Genomic DNA, 5,405 nt, shown 5'->3' on the forward strand with positions numbered 1-5,405 from the left:
TCCGCCTCCCGCTGGGAGCCGCTGCGGCAAGCGCCGGGCGCGGGGGCCTTCCTCATGAATATGTAACGAGTCCTCCCCCTCCCCCCCAAGTAAACGGGGCCGCTATTGGCTGAAGGAGTGTGACGTCACCGGCGCGCTCCGCCCTATAAGCTGGGCGAGGAGGCCGTTAGCGGTCGCCCTGAGGCGGGAGCTGGGCTCGTGTGGCGCTGCTTGTCTCTCTGGTGTGTGAGGCGTTTCTCCGGGGTCCCTCTGTAAACGTCTCTCTTGGGAGCCTCCCTCCCTTCTAGTGGGCTTTACGCGCAGCCCTCTGAGGCCCACAGCCCGCCATGGCCGGTGGCTCCCCTCCTGAGGTGTGTGCTGGCCCTGGGGGAAGGTCACATACAGCAGCCACAGAAACTGTGGGGGAGAGGGGTGTGAAAAACAACCCCTCTGCCCGTGGCATCCAAAAGCATTGCTATTAGCAAGGCATGTAGTGGCCTCAGTTTTTGATTCCTCTTGTTTTTGCATTATAGGTCATATCCTTGGCTACTGAAGCAATGTACCTCTCCAAAGAAGCACCCAAACACTGGCTCCTTGGGAGTGTTTCTGAAGTGAGTATCATGACTCATTGGATGACTTCTGTTTTTCTTCCAAAATACATGGGTAAGGGAAAATAAATAATGCTACACAGGAGAATTCTTAATGTTATGTATAAAATTGTTGTCCAAGTCAACACTTAGACAATCCAAGCACCTAAAAGCAAATAAATGACTAGCTAAAATCTTCATGAATGTCCACATAATAAATACTGCTTTTTTCCAAAATATAAAGAGCTATTTCATAATAGCACAACAGTTTTTAACCTCTCTATTAATAAAACAAGCATGCATTTTGAAGCGGTCACTTCTTCAAACAAAAACCTCTGAAAAGGTGAACAGATGTGAAAGACACAAACTACAAATGTAATGTGAAATTTTGCAAGAGTGGGAGTTGAGGAGGAGGTTGTGTGGGAGAAGGCTTGGAGAAACATGTGAGATGTGGAAATGCTGGGGGAAAAAGTAGTTGTGAACTGAGACAATGATGATTTTGCATTGCTACTCCACACAGTATGTAGTTGAAACTAGTGAACAAATGAGTGAGAATTGTTCCAAAATAAAAAGATGGGCAAGGCTTTCAGAAGCCTGTAGTATACATACATGAGAGATGTTAACATTCAAGAAGTGAGAAAGGCTTGTGCAGCTTGGCACAAGGTGTTGCAGGGGAAAGAGTAAATGCATTCAGGTTAATTGGAACAGTTAAATTAATTTGAGAGTACTGGAAAACTCTACCACTGATTTTTATTAAATGCTGCATGAAAGATGGTCATATGCCAAATACTTTGTTTGAGGTCATGAGTCCAAATTTTTTCCAATTCTCTTAGAAGCTTAAGAGGGAAGAGAAGATGGGTTTTTTGCAGGCCATGTGATGCCTTCTAGCATGCACATGTCCCGGTAAACTCAAAAGAAGATTAAATGCCAGGCAAAGACTCTGCTTTATTCTATCTCTGTATAGGTGAACTTCTAATCTGGGAGCTATTAACTTCATCTGGCACTTATGGCTTGCACTGTGACAAATGAAAAACTGTAATTTGATGATTTTTATGAATGCTTATCGTATAGTAAGAATAAGTAGAGCTATTGAAACACTTTATTTACATTATTAGATGTTTTGTAATTTTTAAAAGTATCTTTTTATAGAAAGTTTAGGTATTCCATTGACACATTTAAAAGGCCCGAACTGAAATATTTTCAGTTTTTATTAGGAGTCTGAAGCACTCTGATTCAAAATTATTTTGCAGCATTTCTTGAGAGCTGTCTTTAACGCTACTTTTTCTTCTGTTCTCCTTGCTAGGCTGGACTTTCTGGCTGGACTGCATATCCCGTCACGTTTGATGGATATAGAGTCTTAGAGTGCATTTCCCCTTTCATCCATCAGGAAGAGGTAGGTGCAGAGAGGAAATGCCATGTGGGGTCACACTTGAGAGCCCAGAACATAAATAAAAGCATCCAAATTGCATGACTTCCCATTTTCAAAAGATTTTATTCATCTGAGACTTTGTAAGATTCTATTTTTCTTCCATAATTTTATTGCAAAACCTGAGTAACTTTCCTGCTGAATCCTCTCTCATTTTTACCTCTTGATTCTTTAGAAATAATAATAAAAAATATGTTCTGTTGGGTTTTGGACTTACTTTTCCTATCCTCTCAGCGTAACTAAGGCCTGTAATAGGACTCAACAAAGTTGCAATAAAGAGAAAAATGTGTGACAAAAAATTAAGCCCTTGTTTCTGTGTTTTCTAGCTCTGAATTTTTCTCAGGATACCATCCACATAGCATGTGCTTCACTTTTCCTCTTGTAGCCTTTGAACAGAAAACACCCCTTCTTAAATTTCATCAGTGGCTTTCTGTGTTAAAAAAAAAAAAGAGCAGTAGAACAACTTTCCTACCTTTCCTGATACAGCTATTTTTTTTCCTGCTCTTTTATGGCACCTTAAGGTGGGATAATATATTTTTCCCATGCAGCAGAATTTCTGCTGCTATTTTTCAATTAGGTTTCTAAAAATTGCATTTGTCTTTCTATTCTGAACTACTGTGTTGGATTCTTGCTTTTATTAGGGTTGTAATGACCCGCTATTTTTCTAATATTTATATGACCACATTACACAAGTTTAAAATGTACATAATGAGATCATAACTCCGCATTTGAAACATAGATTTAGTGTAGTCATGGCTTGCTTTGCGCTTTAGTGTTCTTTAAACAAGCACTTGCTATCTTTTGCCAGTGCCAAGGTTAACCCTCATAAAACAATAGAAAACAATTCCCCTGTGAAATAATATTTATACTAAACTACCTATTTTAAAATATTTAACATTCTTTAGATGCTCTGTTTATTGAAGTGATACATTATTCCTTTTCCTGACCAAGCTCACAGAAATATATTTTCTCCCTTCAAGAAATGTGAAAACAGGGTTTATTCAGTTGGGAATTTTGATTCTGAACTATTTTAATCCACTTCTTTCTCCAATGAAATTCTCCTGCTGTGGGATAAAATTATTTATTGATATCATGCTGTAATGGATGTATGTATTACATCCTCATGTGGAGAGAGGGAATTTTGTATTCCTGGGGGACTTGAAAAGTAGGTAGGATCCTTCAGTTTCTGACAAATTCCTCAAGTTGGTGTGAATGAAAAAAACCAAACCCAGAACCAAAACCCCTTTCATGTTGATGATTAGAGAACTGCGGTTGAGGAACAGAAGGCAGTGAGAGAGCTCACCTAAGGCCCCGGCTCAGGGGATCTCACGTGAATAAGGCATGCTGTGTACAGCCTGCGGTGCTCCCGTGAGCTGGAGGCAGAGGCCAGCCACACTTTCAAGGCCTCATGAAGCACAACGTATGTTATCAACTTGCCGGCCCTGAGCTGCTGAGTAGCGAGATGAAAGAAACCAACTTCCCCTGACCAAGGCAATCTACAGAAGTTGCTCAAAACACAGTAAGAGGCACAGCTGTGGCATGCACGTTTCTTCTTCCTAGGAAATACTGTTTCCTAACCTCTTTTATGCTGCCTTCAAATGACCGTCCCATCCACCGTGCTCTGTTTCTCTCCAATCATCACGGAAAGCTAGAGGAGATGTCTTAAGGTGTTCCATTGAAATGCATGTATTCAGGAATGATAAGATGTGTAGAATTAGAAATTACGAATACTCAGAATTCAGGACTATAAAGTTAAGTTCTTATTCACTTCCTTTAGTCTTCCTAATACTTCAAGAGCATATAGAAGAACGAATGAATGTAGACTATTCACAAAATTGTGGCCACTAACTTAATGTTCTCCTTTTTAAGTATTTTTTTATTCCTAGGAACTTAACCCATGTGACTTGAGAAATTGTCAGAGCACTTTTCATTTGGTAGAACACAGCATGTTTTCTTTAAATTTCACAAACTAATACTTCGTGTAATCGCACTTGGTATGGGCTATCCTGAAGATATGAGGTTCTCCTTTATTTCTTTCAGAAGGAATAAGATTGATTGTGTTGTGCACTGGTCAGGGAATGAGGTGGGAGTGGAGAAGGAAAATGCCTGCTGAAAGGCACAGTTTTCCGGGGCTTGTACCCACAGCTGCTCTGTTGCAGGGCAAGAGTTAGTACAGAGTTACGGCGTGTCTATTCCTGAAGCATTATCACAGATGTTGGGTTTGGGGTTTCCAGGGGATTAAGTATTGGGAAGGTATCCTATTAGGGAATCCTCGCATTTGAATTTTCGTAATGTTCCCCTCTCATGGATGTCATTACAAAAGGAGGCTATGCCTGAATTTTTGCTGCTTTCGGCAGTAATATTATTAGGAATGTTATTTCTGATGTATTTGTTCTTCATCTGAATGCAACAGATTTTAATCTCAGTCAATCACGTATAGCATTTCTGGGCCCAGATTTATTCTCCTTCCTTTCACTATAACTCCCATAGCACAGAGCAGGCATGTCCAAAAGGTATTCCCCAGCACCTTACTTAGCTACTTGCCTCCTCCAACTACCCTTTACATCAGAAGGCAAAGCAAAATGCCTGTATCTTGTAGGATGAAAGTATGTATCAGTGAGAACTAAGATGGCCTTGAAGGTTTATATACGTTCAAGTCTATTTTCCCTGGCTTGTTGGTGAAAATAACAGAGAACTTGTTTTCTTGCACAGTCTTTGTGCAAGTTAGGAATGGATTTTAATATCCAGTCAGTTTCCGGTGGTCCCTTGCGCTGATGGGGTCCCTTCACGTTTATCACCTGCATGTTTAACAGCTACCTTCTTGCTTTAGCGTCAATTCATTTGAAGTGAATAGTAGTCAGCTGTAAGGTGAAGAATTGCAAAAACATGAGGTAAGGATTACAAGCTAGATTAATTATAAGATGAAAGACAAGAATTGTGTCCAAGAGTTTTCCATTGAGGTTGCTTGAGCATGGTTTCATCAACTTCTGCAAAGGATTTATCAGCTTTGTATCAGAACTTAAAAATTGAGTAGTTCCTTTGTGGAGGAAGGGCCCACCCTAAGCTAAGTGTAAACTTGGAGCCTTAGAATGCAAAAGTCCTAGATCAAAGAGGAGAGGGAGGTGCAGGAGACAGTTTAGCAAGTAAGGTGGCAGAGACTGTAGGTGGTTCTGTGTGGTAAAATGCTAAACAGTGGAAGTTACTTAAGAGCCAAATGAGGAAACTGGTGGGAGGGACAAAAATGGCTAACAGTAGCTGGTACTGCAGGGTCAGCTGTGGCTCAGATGAGGCCTTGTTACAAGTACACTAAGTGACATAAAGCCCTAGGGCTTGGCAGCAGCAAAGTGTGAGTGGGGTGTTACTCCAAGGGGGAAAACAGTGAGCTGATCTCACAAGGAAGTCAGAAAGGAGAC

The sequence above is a fragment of the Aptenodytes forsteri genome, unplaced genomic scaffold, assembly GCF_000699145.1.
Source record: "Aptenodytes forsteri isolate BGI_AS27 unplaced genomic scaffold, ASM69914v1 Scaffold382, whole genome shotgun sequence".
NCBI classification, from domain to species: domain Eukaryota; kingdom Metazoa; phylum Chordata; class Aves; order Sphenisciformes; family Spheniscidae; genus Aptenodytes; species Aptenodytes forsteri.